Here is a 17,152-nt window from a genome sequence, read left to right on the forward strand (position 1 = left end):
TTTCTTGTATGCAGCAGAATGATGGCTCCTGCTTTCACATTCATTTTGAAGCCTGTGTCTTTTTATTGGGGAATTGAATCCATTGATGTTGACAGATATTTATAAAAAATTATTGTTAATTTCTGTTATTTTTTTGTTGGTGGTGTTTGTGTTTGTGTGCATGTGTGTGTATGTGTGTATGTGTGTGTGCGCTCACATGCACACATACACATGTGCATTTCACTTTTTTTGGTTTCACTGGTACTGGGAAATTTCCTGTATTTACTTGGGTATAGTGAACCTCCTTAGGTAAGAGTTTTCCTTCTAGTAACTTATATAGGGATGGATTTGTGATAAATTCCGCTTAAATTTTATTTGCTACAGAGTGTCTTTTTCTCCATCTATGTTGATTTTTGCCAGGTATAGTAGTCAGGGCTGAACTCTGTGGTCTTTTATGGTCTGCAAAACATTTTCCAGTCCCTTCTATCTTTTAGAGTCTATTGAAAAGTCAGGTGTAATTCTGATAGGTCTCCTGGTGTAATATTGGCCTTTTTTCCTTGTAGCTTTTAATATTCTTTCTTTGTTCTGTACTTTTTGTATTTTGATTATTATGTGGCATGAGAATTTTCTTTTCTGGTTCAATCTATTTGGTGTACTGTAAGTTTCCTGTATGTTTATAGGTAGACATCTCTTACTTTAGGTTGGGAAAGTTTTCTTCTATGGTTTTGTTGAGAATATTTTCTGTACCTTGGAGCGGGTAGTATTCTTGCATTCCTATTATTCTTTGGCTTGGTCTTTTTTTAGTGTCTTGGATATCCTCGATGTTTTGTGTAAGGGACTTTTTTTGATTTAACATGTTCCTTGACTGATCCATCTAATTTTTCCATCATATGTTCTACTCCTGATATTGTCTCTTCCATCTCTTGTATTCTGGAGGTAATTCTTCCATCTGCAGTTCCTGTTCTCTTTCCTAGGTTTTCCATCTCCAAGATCCTCTCAACTTGTGTTTTCTTCATTGCCTCTATTTCCATTTTCAAGTCTTGAACAGTTAAATTCATTTCCTTTATCTGTTTTAATGTACTTTCTTGTATTTCTTTGAAGGATTTATTCATTTTCTCTTTAAAGTCCTTTCTCATCTTTATAAGATTGGATTTAAGGTCACCTTCTTGTGGTTTGGCTGTGTTATAGGATATCCAGGGCTTTCTGTAGTAGAATAGCTGGGCTCTGGTGGTGCCATATTGCCCTGACTCTTGCAGACTGTGTTCTTATTCTGGTCTTTAGCCACTTGGTTGCTCCTGGTATTAGCTAGGTGTTCTTGGTAGCAACAAGACTCCTCAGAGAGTCAGGCAGAATTTTGGTCCCAACAACAGAGCTCAGGGCACAGGATGTTGCTCACCTCTGCTGACTGTGCCCCATGTAGAACTGAATGTTCCTAGAGTCCCTTAGGCCTCCTCTGAGAAAAGGTGATGAAGCTCAGGTAGTTCTCTCTTTTTTTATTTAATTTTTTTATTTATTCACTTTACATCCTACTCATTGTTCCTACTCCCAGTCACTCCCTTCCACAATCCTTCCTCCTGTTCCCCTCCCCTTCTCCTCTAAGCAGGTGGGCCACCCTAGGTATTCCCCTACCCTGGCACTTCAAGTCTCTGCAAAGGTAGGTGCTTCCTCTCCCACTGAGGCCGGACACAGCAGCCCAGCTAGAAGAATATACCCCACATACAGGCAACAGATTTTGGGATACCCTCATTCCAGTTGTGCAAGTCCCATACAAAGACCAAGCAGCACATCTGTTAAACATGTGCGTGGAGGCCTAGGTCCAGCCCATGTATGTTCTCTGGTTGGTGGCTTAGACTCTGAGAGCCCCAGGGTTCATGTGAGTTGATTCTATTGGTCTCCTGTGGAGTTCCTAGCCCCTTCGGGGTTGCAATTCTTCCTCTTAGTCTTCTATATAAGTTCCCAAGCTCCATCTACTGTTTGGCTGTCGGTGTCTGTATCTGTCTGAGAGGTTAGGTGAGCCTCTCAGATGACAACATGCTCCTGTCTGCAAACATAACAGAGTATCATTAAGAGTGTTAGACATTGGTGCTTGCCCATGGGATGGGTCTCAAATTGGGCCGGTTTTTATTTGGCTATTCCTTCAGTCTCTGTTCCTTCCCACATGCCTGCATTTCTTGAAGACAGGATAAATTTGGGGGTGAAAGTTTTGTGGGTGACTTTGTGTCTCTATCTCTCAATTGGGGTTCCTGCCTAGCTACAGGAGATGGCTTCATCAGGATCCATATACCCAATGTAGTGAGTCATAACTAAAATCATCCCCATTGATTCTATGCCTCCCTTGTCCCAGGCCATGTCTTATCCTGGAGATGCCCCCCACCTCCTCACCCCTGTCATTTGCAGATTTCCATTCATTTTCATGGCCATTTAGCCATCTGTCCTGTCCTTGACCACACCTGATCCTGAATCCCCCATACCCTTCCCATTCTTCCTCCCTCTCAGTTCTCTCCCTCCATCTGCCTCTAATCCCCTTCTACATGATATTCAAACTTTCTTGCTTGGGCCTTTCTTCTTGTTTAGCTTTTTTGGGTCTGTGGAGTGTAGCATGGGTATCCTGAGTTTTATGGCTAATATCCACTTATAAGAGAGTATATACCATACATGTCATTTTGGGACTGGGTTACCACACTCAGGATGATATTCTCAAGTTCCATTCATTTGCCTGCAAAATTCATGATGTCTTTGGTTTTAATAGCTGAATAGTATTCCATTATGCAGATGTACCATATTTTCTTTATCCATTCTTCAGTTGAGGGAAATCTAGGTTGTTTCCAGTTTCTAGCTGTTCTGAATAAGGCTACTATAAACATAGTTAGCCAGTGTCTTTGTGGGGTGTTGGAGTAGTTCTCTTTTTAATGTGAGAGAAACTTCAATACTAAGTTCAATAGTGAATATCAATTTACATTCACATCAATAGTGAATAAAAGGGTTTTCTCCCTGTTGCATTTTTGCCAGTACTTTGTAGAGATTAATCTATCCGTCACTTTGCTTTCTTTATGATAGTCAACTGAGAAAGAAATTAGGGAAACAACACCTTCACAATAGTCACAAATAATATAAGATATCTTGGTGTGATTCTAACCAAGCAAGTGAAAAATCTGTGTAACAAGAAATTCAAGTCTCTGAAGAAAGAAATTTAAAGATGGAAAGATCTCATGTGCTCATGGATAGGCAGAATTAAATAATAATAGAAGAGAAAGAGAAGGGGAAGAGCCTTGAACACATGAGCACAGGGGAAATTTTCCTGAACAGAACACCAATGGCTCAGGCTCTAAGATCAACAATTGACAAATGTGATCTCATGAATCTGAAAAGCTTCTGTAAGGCAAAGGACACTGTCAATAGGAAAAAAACAGCAGTCTAGAGATGGGGGAAAGTATTTTACCAAGCCTAAATCCATTAGAGGGCTAATATGCAAAATATACAAAGAACTCAAGAAGTTAGACTCCAGAAAACCAAATAACCCAATTAAAAATAGGGTACAGTGCTAAGCAAAGAATTCTCAACTAAGGAATTTTAAATAGATGAGAAGCACCTAGAGAAATGTTCAACATTAGTCATCAGAGAAATGCAAATCAAAACAACTCTGAGATTCCATCTCACACCAGTCAGAGTGGCTAAGATTAAAAAACTGAGGTGACAGCAGGTGCTGGCAAGAATGTGAAGAAAGAGGAACACTCTTCCATTGTTGGTGGAATTGTAAGTTGGTACAACCACTCTGGAAATCAGTCTGGCAGCTCCTCAGAAAATTGGACATAGTACTACCTGAAGACCCAGCTATACCACTCCTGGGAATACACCCAGAAGATGTTTCAACATATAACAAGGACGCATACTCCACTATGTTCACAGCAGCCTTATTTATTATAGTCAGAAGATGGAAAGAACCCAGATGTCCCTCAAAAGAGGAATGGATATGGTACATTTACACAATGGAGTACTACTAGGCTATTAAAAGTAATGACTTCACAAAATTCATAGGCAAATGGATGGAACTAGAAAATATCATCCTGAGTGAGGTAACCCAGTCACAAAAGAATACACATGGTATGTACTCACTGATAAGTGGAAATTTGCACCAAAGCTCAGAATACCCATGATTCAAATCACAGATCATATGAAGCTCAGGAAAAAAAAGAATACAAAAGCGTGATGCTTCTGTCCTTAGAAGAGGGAACAAGATACTCACAGGAGGTATGGGTTGGGAGAGACTTAGGAGGAAGAAAAATGGGGAGAGGAAAGGGGGGCAGGATCAGGTATGAGAGGAGATGGGGATGATATACAGAGGTTCAGGAATTTGAACAGAGATATATAGCAATAAGGGAAGGGGAATTGGGGGTAGCCATCATAAAGTCCCAGATGCTAGGAAAGCAAGAGGTTCCCAGGACCCAAAGGGCATTGGATTAGCTGAAATGCACAAGAAAGGGGAGGGAGAACCTGTAGAGATCATATCCAGAGGTTAGGTAAGGCTCCCAGTTGGGGGATGGGACCACCCACTCATCTCTAAAATTTTAACCCACAATTGCTCCTGTCTAAAGAAAATATGGGGATAAAGTATAGAGCAGAGACTGAAAGAAAGGCCATCCAGAGACTCCCCACCTGGGGATCCATCCCATATACAGACACCAAACCCACACACTATTGCAGATGCCAAGAAGTACTTGACAGAAGCCTGATATAGCTGTCTCCTGAGAGGCTCTGCCAGAGCCTGACAAATACAGATGTGGATACTTGCAGCCAACCATTGGACTGAGCACAGTGCCCCAGTGAAGGAGTTATGGAAAGGACTGAAGGAGCTGAAGTGGTTTGCAACACCATAGGAAGAACAACATCAATCAACCAGACCCCCCAGACCTCTCAGGGACTAAACCACCAACCAAAGAGTACACATGGAGTGACCTATTGCTCCAACTGCATATGTAGCAGAGGATGGCCTTATCAGCCATCAATGGGAGGAAAGGCCCTTGGTCCTGCGAAAGTGCTATGCCCCAGTGTAGGAAAATGTCAGGGCAGTGTGGTGGGAGTGGGTAGGTGGGTTGGGGAGCACCCTTATAGTAGCAGGGGGGGATGGGTTTCCAGAAGGGAAACCAGTAAAGGAGATAACATTTGAAGTATAAATAAATAAAATATGAAATAATAATAATAATAATAATAATAATAGTAGTAGTAGTAGTAATAAGTAGCAAGTTCAATTTTAATATTTATTTAATCTAGTAAAGTGTTACTATTTCAACATGAAAGCAAAATAAAATTCAATGATTTTTAAATAAAAAAAGCAAATTTAATATAACTCTATACTTATTTAGCTCTAATATCAATATAACTCTAAATTTATTTTCCTGAAAGATCATTATATGAAACAATGTTTTCATGTATTTTTCGGTCATTCATACTTTATTGAGAAATTATATATTTGATTCAATGGCCTTTTTATTGTTTGGATTATTCTTTTGTTGTTGACTTTTACTTTATATAGTCTAGATATTAATTATCAATTTTAAAAGATGAAATCGGAGACAGCAAGTTATCTCAGTGTGTGAAAGCACTTGTACAAACCCGATGAGTTCAAGCTCTACAATGCACAGGGAAAGGAGAGAACAGATCCCCACCGTTCTCTTCTGATTGCAAGCATGTGCATGTCCGTTTACCTTCCTATTCATGTTTTATTTTCCTTAGGAGCTGAATAACATTCCATTGTGTAAATTCATCACTTTACTTTATCCATTCATCAGCCAATGGACATTTAGATTGTTTCCATTTTCTGACTACTATAAATAGAGCAGCAATAAACAAGGATAAATATCCTTGTAGTAGGATATAAGGACCGTTTAAAATATGTCCATGAATCATGTCATCTTGATAGTAGATATACTGGCAGCTTTTTGAGAAGCTTTCATTCTGATTATGAGACAGAGAGACAGAAAGACAGACAGAGGAATGTAGAAAGACATAATGCCTCTTCTTCCTTGTCTTTCTCATATACTTCTCTTTCTTGTTATCTCTTTTTCTCTTTCTTATTAAAAGACTGGTCTCATGGTGCAGGCTGTTAATCTCAAGTACTGGGAGTTTGACCCAGCAATGTCTTAGATTCAAGGCCTGTCTGTAAATTCAAGACCAGCCTGGAAAACTTAGTGAGGCCCTGGTAGAAAACTTGGCTAATGTACGTATTTATTTCTGTCATTTTGTGGTGTTTCTTCGATTTTTTGATTGCTTAAATTTGTATAAAAGAAAGAGTTTATTTGACCATGGTTTCTGAGGGGAATTCCACAACAGTGGTAGAAGAGGCCAGAACAGAGATCACATCTTCAAATGCAAACATGAAACAGAGAGAGGACTGGAAGTGAGGTTAAACTATAAACTCTCAAAACCCACCTCTATTGATCCAATTCTTCCAGCTGGGCTCTCTCTGATAAAAGTTTTACAGTTTTCCAAACTGGACCACCAATCAGGGACCAACTATTCAAATACCTGAGCCTGTGTAGGTTACTTCTTATTGAAACAATCACAGAAAGCCTGATATAGCTAAATGTAAGAGTGCTTGCTTAACATGTGCAAGGCCCTGGCCCAAATTGCTGGCACCTGGAAAAAAAAACAGAAAAAGATATGTAAGTGTAAAGACTATATGTTATTCTTTCCTCTATATCCTCAATCCAAAGACTGGGCCGCTTCATGGTGTTCCAGGGCTCCCCAACCCGGATCGTTCTTAAATTCTTGGTCAAAGTTTAATTAGAGATCCAGTTCCTCTACCTTGCCTATGACCTCTGATTCTCTGTTGTCGATATGAATCTTTTTATTGGTAAAGCTTTCCCCTGAGGCTTTTATTTGGCTTTTCAGTTCTTTCATTCTAGCATTGTTTTATTTTGTGATTTCTTTAGCAATTTTATACATATTTTCATATCTTGGATTGACCTCCTCATTTCATCTCTCTCTTTGTTTTGGTTCTCTTAGAGTAGTACAGAAATGTGTTTGAATTATTGTACAAATTTATTATTCTTTAAATTCTTTGTCTTATAGCTCTTCCAAGTCATGTTCACTGTTAAGGGGTGAGTGATTTATGGAAAAGATTTATGGAAAAGACATGTTACCTTGGTTTTTCATGTTCTTTCTGTTTCTTCACTGGGACTTGGTTAAATTGTTTCTCTGAATTTGGGGGGGTTGTATTTTTTCTTTCTAAAATTCCTTCCATATTTCCCCACATTCCAAGTGTGTCCCTCCAGATTTCTTCATTCAGTAGTAGGGATTTTAATGTCCAGTGAATGATTAAGCCCTAGTGGTTGAGGACTTAACCTGCTGTTCCCCGAGTTTTAGATCGTAGCCATTCTGATGTTGTAAGGTGGAATCTCAGGGCCGTTTTTTGATTTGCATTTCCCTGATAACTAAGGATGTTGAACATTTGTTTAGGTGCTTCTCGGCCATTCAAGATTCCTAAGTTGAGAATTCTTTGTTTAACTGTGTATCCCATTTTTAATTGCAATATTTGGTTTTCTGGAATCTTACTTTTGAGTTCTTTGTATATTTTGGATATTAACTCTCTTATTGATTTAGGGTTGGTAAAGATCTTTTTCCAAACTATATGTTGCAGTTTTGTCCTATTGACAGTGTCCTTTGCCTTATAGAAGCTTTTCAGTTTCATGAGATCCCATTTGTCAATTGTTGATCTTAGAGTCTAAGCTATTGATGTTCTGTTCAGGAAACTGTTCCCTATGCCAATGTGTTTGAGAGTCAGATATTGTCTGGTGTCAGTTAGGGTCTCCAGCTCTGTGTAAAGCAGTGGTACTCAACCTTCCTAATATGTCAACCTTTTTATACAGTTCCTTCCACACTTTCTCTTCTATTAGATTCAGTGTATCTTGTTTTATGTTGAAGTCCTTGATACACTTGAACCTAGCTTTGTACAAGGAGATCGGCCTTATTTATAATAGCCAGAAGCTGTGAACAACCCAGATGTCTCCCAACTGAAGAATGCATACAGAAAATGTGGCACATTTACACAATGGAATACTACTCAATTATTAAAAATGATGACTTCACGAATTTTGTAGGCAAATGGATGGAACTAGAAAATATAATCCTGAGTGAGGTAACCCATACACGAAAGGACATACATGGTATGTACTCACTGACAAGCTCAAAAGCTCAGAATAACCACAGTACAACTCACAGACCATATGAAGCTTACCAACAAGTAAGGCCAAAGTGTGGATGCTTCAATCCCACATAGATGGGGAAACAAAATAATTGCAGGATGCAGAGAGTGTGAGGAAGAGGAGAGGGGAAGGGAAAAATGGGGGTCAGGACCAAATATGGGAAAAGACAGGAGGTAAGTCTTGAGAGCCAGTAAAATGAATAGAAGTAAGTAGCAGAGGAGTGGGTGGGAAACAGGGGAAACCTCTAGAAAGTCCCAGGTGCCAGGGATGTAAGAGGCCCCCCAGGACCCAAAGGGGATGGCATTAGTCAAAAGCACAATAAACAGGGAGATAGAAACTGAAGAGACCACCTCAGTAGATGGACATGGCCCTCAGTGGAAGGATGGGGACACCCATCCATCTCAAAAATTAACTCATAATTGTTTCTGTCTAAAGGAAACATGGGGATAATAAAATGGAGCAGAGAATGAAGGAAAGGCCATGCAGAGAATGACCTACCTTGGGATTCATCCCATCAGCAAACCTTAAACCACCACACTATTGCTGATGCCACGAAGTGCTTGCAGATAGAAGCCTGGTACTCTGAGCTCTGCCAGAAGCTGAGACAGCTGCAGATACTTACATCCAACCATTGGATTGAGGTCGGGGACCCCAATGTAAGAGTTAGAGGAAGGACTGGAGGAGCCAAAGGGGATTGCAACTCTAGGGGGACCACTTAGAGCTCCAGGGCTAAATCACCAACCGAAGAATATACATGAAGCACATGACTGCTGTATCTGGCATCAGTGGGAAGGGAAGTGCCTGGTCCTGTGGAGGCTTGTTACCGCAGTGAAGGGGAATGTTGGAGGGGTGAGCCAAGAGTAGGTAGGTGGGTGGGGGAATCACCCTCTTAGAGGCAAAGGGGAAATGAATGGGTTTTGGCATTGCTGAGGAAAGACCTGGAAGGGGGACATTTGAAATATAAATAAATAAAATAATTTTTTAAAAAAGAAAGAAAACCACTAGCTTAAACCTTTGTGAAAAGTTGTGGTACTCTCTAAGTGCTTTTGGGCCTTACCTAGAAGTTGGTCCCCACCCTGGTTCCTCAACTACTACTGGAGCTTCTGGAAGCTTTCTTGACTGGACAAAAAGGTAACAGAGTCCCAAACTTCATATGAGTATAATATAGCAAATTGGAGAGACCATAATTTAAATTTAAATTTTAAAAACATAAAAGTCTGTACTACACCAATACAGAATTAATGACTAGTCCTCCTGTAGTGATGGTACCCTTCTCTTTGCTTCAGACCACTCGGCCTCTACAGAGATGTGGTCAGCTGGTCTGCCAGGACTCAGCACAGCAAGGTGGCCCAGATGCAGTCTGGGGAAGCAGCTGGAGGCTGGACAGGACAGGACAGGACAGGACAGGACAGGACAGGACAGGACAGGACAGGACAGGAGAGTTTGGCCTATAGCTCATCACCTCAGAGAACTTCTGCAGCCTAGCTGTGCTGAAGGCCCTGGGGCACTGTCTGAACAACAAGTACTTGGAGGGTTACCCCAGAAAGAGATATTATAGAGGAGCACAAGTTGTAGACAAGATTGAGCTGCTCTACCAGCACCAGGCCTTGGAAGCCTTTGACCTGGATCTTGCACAATGGGCAGTCAATGTGCAGCCATACTCAGTGTCCCCAGACAATCTGGCTGCCTATACTGCCTTTCTGCAGCCTCATAGGGTTGTACCTCCCCAAAGGGGGCCATCTCACTCACCACTACAAGTCTGATGTCAAGCAGATCTCCGCCACATCCATTTTCTTCGAGTCTATGCCATGTAAGCTCAATCTCCTAACTGTCCTCATTCACTACAACCAGCTGGAGCTGACTGCTTCGCTCTGTTGACCATGGCTCATCATAGCTGGCACTAGTGCCTATGCCCACCTCATTGATTATGCACGCATGAGAGAGGTCTATGATGAGGTCAGGGCACACCTGCCAGCAGACATTGCCCATATCAGTGCCCTGGTGGCTGCCAAGGTGAACCCTTCACCTTTCAAGTATGCAGACATTGTCACCATCACAATGGACAAGACTCTTCAAGGGGCTAGGTCAGGACTCATCTTTTACTGGAATAGAGTGCAGACTGTCGACCCCAAGACTGGCTAAGAGATCCCTTATAATTCTGAGGACCAAATCAACTTTGCTGTGCTCCCATCCTTACAGGGGGCCCCACCACCATGCCTTGCTGCAGTAGCTGTGGCTATCAAGCAGGTCTGCACCCCTATGTTCCAGGAGTACTCTTTACAAGTGTTGATGCCCTGCTCAAGCAAGGATACTAGCTGGGGTCTAATGGCACTGACACCCACCTGGTGCTTGTGAACCTGCAGCCCAAGGGCCTAAGATGGACCACAAACAGAACATGTGCTGGAACATCCATCACAGCTAACAAGAACACCTGTCCTGAGGGTTTCAAATTCTTCCTGCTCAAGGACCTAAAAACAAGTCATCATTTGGCCAACCTCCAGCAACAGGTGGAACCATTTGCCAAGGGCTTCCAGACGCCTGGATTTGATGAATATTGAGGAAACCTGGCAGTCAAAGCCCACAGACCAGAAGTTATCTTTCTTCCTGCTTCCCTGAACCACAAAAGAGATGTCACTCATCTCTTCCGGTTTTAGTGGAGGAAGGAAGGCTTTCCATTTAGTTCAAGAGCCAGACATAAACTCCCCTCTAGGATTTGTAACTGAGATTTCTGATTTGTAACCACATCTACAAGACGCACTCAATACACATCCAACTTGTTTTTGAAAAAAAAAAATAAAAAGGTTAAGTAAGTATTACATATATATATTTATTGAAATAGAAAGTGGAGCCATCCCAGTGTTAGATCTTCAACAGTGTCTCCTGGTAAAGTCATTTATGTCTACTGTAAGGCCAGAATAAATGAGGTGCAACATTGAATCTATCAGTCAGTATTTTTCACTAATTGCTAAACCATCAAGAATCTGTTAGAAGTAGTATTTCCAGAATATACTGTGAAAAGGACTGTCAAAGGCTGATTGACTGTAAATATAAATCTTTGACAGAAAGAAGGAATGGAAGTCTATTGGCTGGTTTTGTGTGTCAAGTTGCCACAAGTTAGGGTCATCTGAGATGAAAGATCCTCAGCTGAGAAAATATTGTCATGAGATCCATCTGTAAGGTGTGTTCCCAATTAGTGATCAATGGGGAATGGTCCAGTCCACGGTGGATGGTGCCATCCCTGAGGTGGTGGTCCAGTGTTCTATAAGAAAGCAGGTTGAGCATGGAAAGCAAACCAGTAAGCAGCACCCCTCTGCAGCCTCTGCATCATCTCTTGCTGTCAGGTTCCTGACCTGACTTCCGCCAATGATAGATTATGATCTGAAAGTGTAAGCTAAATATACCCTTTCCTCCCTAATTTGTGTTTTAGTCATGGTGTTTTTATCACAGCAATCAAGACCCTAAGACAGAAGAAGGAAAAGAAAGAGGAAAGGAAAGGGAGAGAGTGAGCAAAGAAAAGCAGTCAAGTCTGGACTTCTTATCATTCCCCATGGACATGGACAATGGGAAAGCAGTCACATCTCTTGAATTACTATGCCCTGTGGTTTATTTAACTTTATCAGTAAGCATTTTTATGCAGTTCCTTGCAGGTGTGCTGATTTCATTACAGCCATAAACAGTATAGGAAATTTCTTGTTCATGCTCTTTACTGACCAATGCTAGTCTTGTCTGTCATAAAAAAAAATGTATAACCATCCATAAAACTGATGTTTTGAACACCATTTCAGAGCACTTTTGACTAGCAGAATTAGTGTTCCCTGGATGTCCATGTTCAGTCTCACTTCAAATAAACTCCTTTCCTATACACTTTTGTGAGATTCCTCACTTTAGGTTGACCATGAAAAGACCTTCAGACTATTCACCCCTTGATTTGAGAAGAACATACTAGTTTCAACACTTGGTATCAGCCCCTTCTTTGACAACAGGAAAATAACTACGAAGTCCCAGTTGAATTTCTCCCAAGATCTAAACCTCCCAGAAATTTTTGGTTGAATTCAGACTTTATGTGAACTATGTTATTCTTTCCTCTTGTAAGGATGTCTGTTTTCATTGGAAGCTGGAAAGTGTGCCTCTTCATCAAGATAATTAGATCCTAGAGGCAAAGTTGTCCTTGTTTTGCTTGATTTTGGTTTTGTCATTGTTGGCTATTGTTTGGTTGGTTTTACTGATAAAACACAGTTCAGGTCTTTAAGATTGCTATAACAACACTGTTTCGGCAGACCACTCTTTGGATAGCAACCAAACTTTAGTTCCTATGACCCTGTGATACCTCTGCTCCAACAATCAGAGGCACTGCTTCTTCCATGCAGTGTTCTAGACAATCAAAACCCTAATGGAAGTACTCAGGCATTTGACACGCAGTAGCTCTGAAAGGACTTAAACCAGAACAATGCTCAGGGGAATTTTCAGCCCATCCAGGAAATATGCTTAAGGAATAGTCATCTGGTACATGGAATACCCCACCTACTGTAAGATAATTGGGTTTCTGGGGCATGGTACAGGGTGCTACCAAATTGAGAATGACAACTTAAGGAGCTACACATATAGACAACACATTTGACCTGACACATTTAATAGATCTGGTCACTTCCAAGGAGCCTAAATTACATGAGACCAATCTTCCAAACCTGCCATCCTTCCTAATGGAGAATCTGCATTGACTACTCCAGCTTAGAAAGAGTACTTATGGAGCCTCATCTTGCCAGAATCTAGAGAACAATTCCTAATCTGACAAAAGATAATATTAAATGCCAAAGAGAAAAATGGAGACCATTTAAAAACTAGTATTCTTGCACAACTAATTTAAAACACTAGTTCAGAGGCTGAAGAAATGACTTTCTACTTTTGCAAAGGACCACATTGGATGGCTCACACCTGCCTGTAACTCCAGCTTCAGGGAACCTGGCATTCTCCCCTGGCCCTGATGGGCTCTTGCACACATGTGTGCACATATATAAATTTAAAATGTAATAAATACGTGTATTAAATTACAAAAATGATTTAAAAATTGCAGGTCATAGACTGTAGGAGAGAACTTGCTATGATTATTCTGAAAAAATTGAGCACACTATTAAACCAACTCATTTTTTATTCTACCCATATATCAATATATTGTTCACCAGAGAAACTTGATGTTCACTGTCTTCAGTAGATCAAGATCAACACAGAGACCTACAACTGGTCAAGGCATAGAAAATAAGATACTGGACTGGAGATATGGCTCAGCCTTTAAAGGGTAGGCTCACAACCAAAAATATAAGAGAATAAGATACTAGAGAATGTCAGCCCTAAATTGAACTTATATACCATGCCGCCTTCTCCAAAGGCTCAGCAGCCACTGTGGAAGAGAGAGCAGAGTGTAAGGGCCATAGGCAGTGAATGACTAGAAGGAAAGTAGCTTCTGAACCCAGGAGGAAAGCTACAGATATGAACTAACAGCAGTTGTGACACAATGTAAAAAACCAGTGTAAACCTAAATGAGACCAAATCTGAGGAAGGAAAGAAGATATGGGCATGAAGTTCCACCTTTAACCTAATAGCTATTGATTAAAATATTTCATACAAAGCGTTAGTTCTCAAAGAACTAATTTTAAAAGGAAGTAAAGACATTAAACAGAAATAATGGGAAAAATACTTTCAGTAATGTATAGAGGCCTCTTTCAGAGTAACACCTAAACTATAATGCCATCAGAACAAAAACAAAAATTGCCAGAGACTGTCTATAAACAACAGGATGATAGGCATTTCAGGTATTGATGCTATCTTCTGATCCTTTGGTTACTCCATTTCTTTGTCTTCTGTTTTCTAAGATTCTGTTTTCTGATTGGACCTCCTGAAAGTACTAGTCTGATAAAAGGAACTCATACAGTGGCATATCTTTTATTTTTTTAAACATATAAGTGTTTGCTTGCATATATGCCATATACCATATGCATATCTAGCACCCATGAAAAACAGAAACAGTCGATAGTTACAGATAGTTATCAGCCTCCATGTGTGTGTTAGGAATCAAATTTTGCAAGAGCAACATGTTTTTAACTGCTCAATCGTATCTCAAGCCCTTAGAAACATTCTTTATAGGTGGAAGCCCATCACTGCCAGAGGGAGATTATGCCAGTGGCAGCTTCTCAATTGTGAACTAAATCTAAATTCAAAAGTATAGCCAAAGGAACTATAGAAATGTCTCAACAGTTAAGAGCACTAGCTGCTCTTCCAGAGAACCCAAGTTCAATTCCTACTATCCATGTGGTGACTCACAACTGTTTATAGCTTCAGTCCCAGGGGATTTGATGCCCTCTTCTGGCCTCCATGAGCACTGCATACATGCTAAGCAAAGATAAAATACCCTGACACATAAAATAAAAGTGTGTGTGTGTGTGCATTGGAAGGTAAGGGGGATCCTAAAGCTTTTCTTTAATTCACATAGGGAACTAATTGGATTTTCTAGGAGTTTGTTTTATGTGTTACATAGTTTGATTCCTCGCATTTGCATTTATGATTCTCTGAGCTTTGACAGTTGGTTAATAGGCTGCTGTCAGAAGAGAGAACTGCAGAATAAAGTGTGAATTTGTATAATCAGAATTTTAGCAGATTAGCCCAACTAAATTCAGAACAAGTTCACCTTGTAGGGAAAGCTGAGTAATTGGGTTGGTGCTTTTTGATCAACACAATCACATCATCTAATCCAGTGGTTCTCAACCTGCGGTCATGACCCTTTTAGGTTCAAATGACCTTGTCACAGAGGTTGCATTTCAGATATACTGCATATAAGATATTTGTATTATAATTCATAAAAATAGCAAAATAACAGTTATGAAGAGGCAATAAAAATAATTTTATGGCTGTGAGGCACAACAACATAAGAAACTATATTAAAGGATCACAGCATAAGAAAGGTTGAGAACCACTTATCAAATCCATTTTAAATTGTAGAATTTTAAACCTTCCATTTTGGTGGTTTTTTTGAGCTAGCCTCTGCCATTTGCAATATTATTAAAGAGATCTTTTTCCTCAAATAATTCATAATGATAGAGGACACACTCATTGGATTCTGATAACATTGATGAATTTTATTCTAGTCCACAGGTGTTTGAAAGACATGGAATCTGGCAATTACAAGAGTCTTTGAGAACTCTTCTAAAGAAAACAAACAAAAAAGATTCAAGCCTTCTGAGCAATAAATTTACAGTTTCAGCAACTGAACAGTCAGAGAAGACCTCTTAGCAACTCTACAGAAAAGAACAATTTCAACCACAGAAGGAACAAAAATATGTATGCATGTAACCAGAATTAAGGAAAAACAAGAATAAGAATCAAGGTAAACAGATAAATAGATACATGATAGATAGATAGATAGATAGATAGATAGATAGATAGATAGATAGATAGACAGATACAGAGAGAGAGAGAGAGAGAGAGAGAGAGAGAGAGAGAGAGAGAGAGGAATTAAGACCTGCTGTAATGTCAGGTCTTCAGTCATACCAAGAAATATAAACATAGTGTTCTGGAACCGTAGAGGCTAGAGGGCACAGGAAAGAGGTTTCAAGTCAGATGCAATTCAAGTCATCCCAGTCCTGGGTCCCAAATATGTACTACCTCCAGCAGTAGCAGCCCCCTCAACACAAAGCAGCAACTAAATGATACATTGCTAAGCTACATTGTTCTGCAGTCATTTTCCTTTGGAACCCCACCACCACCACCCAACACACACTTTATTTTATGGTTATGGACATGTTAAACATGGAAGGGAAAACATTTCATAGGTTCCACCCATGGTCAAAAGAGTACAGGAAACTAATGGTTGCTTGGAAAATAAAATTAGCCTTTCCCAGGGATGAGCCTCCTTATTGCTTGTACAATGTAGATTGGTCAGTCTTGAAACCACATACATACTAACAAAAACAGACTAATCAGGTTGCATTGTGTATGCATATATATACATGCATATACATACATATATAACAACAATAATCAAAAAAAGAAGAGAGCTGGTGAGATGGCTCAGCTATTAATAACACTGGTTGTGAAACTCTTAAGATAATACAACTGTCTGCAGCTTGGAAAAAGATCTTCACTAACCCTACATTTGATAGAGGGCTAATATCAAAAATATGTGAAGAACTCAAGAAGTTAGTCACCAACAAACCAAATAACCCAATATTTTAAAAATAAGGTACAGAGATAAACAGAGAATTCTCAACACAGGAATTTAGAGTGGCTAAGGAGCACTTAAATAAATGTTCAACATCCTTAGTCATCAGGGAAATGCAAATCAAAAAATGGCCCCGAGATTCCATCTTACATTATTAGAATGGCAATCAAAAAAATGCAAGGAACAGCATGTGCTGGTGAGGATGTGGAGTAAGAAAAACACTCTTCCGTTACTGATGGGAGTGCAAACTTGTACAACCCCTCTGGAAATCAAGCTGGCAGTTTCTCAGAACACTGGAAATAGCTGTACCACTCCTGGGCATAAACACAAAAGACACTCCACCATTCCACAAGGACACTTGCTCCACTATGTTCATAGCAGTTTTATCTGTAAAAGACAGAAACTGGAAACAATCCAAATGCCCCTCAACTGAAGAAATGCAGAAAATGTGGTTCATTTACACAATGGAATATACTCAACTATTAAAAACAAGGACATCATGATTTTTTCAAATGGGTGGAACCAGAAAATATCACCCTGAATGAGGTAACTCAGAACCAAAAAGACATCCATGGTATGTACTCACTTATAAGTGGATGTCTTAGTTAGGGTTTTTCTGCTATGAACTGACACCATGACCAAGGCAAGTCTTTTGAAGCACAACATTTAATTGGGGCTGGCTTACAGGTTCAAAATTCAGTCCAGTATCATCAAGGAAGGAGCATGGCATTATCCAGGCAGACATGATACAAGCAGAGCTGAG

The 17,152-nt window shown here is 40.0% G+C and overlaps 1 pseudogene; it reads left to right on the forward strand.

Annotated features, from left to right (window-relative positions):
* Positions 1 to 9,442: 9,442 nt before the first annotated feature.
* LOC116895901 lies at positions 9,443 to 10,738 on the forward strand (annotated as a pseudogene).
* Positions 10,739 to 17,152: the final 6,414 nt, after the last annotated feature.

The sequence above is a fragment of the Rattus rattus genome, chromosome 3 (genome assembly GCF_011064425.1).
Source record: "Rattus rattus isolate New Zealand chromosome 3, Rrattus_CSIRO_v1, whole genome shotgun sequence".
In the NCBI taxonomy this organism is placed as follows: Eukaryota; Metazoa; Chordata; class Mammalia; order Rodentia; family Muridae; genus Rattus; species Rattus rattus.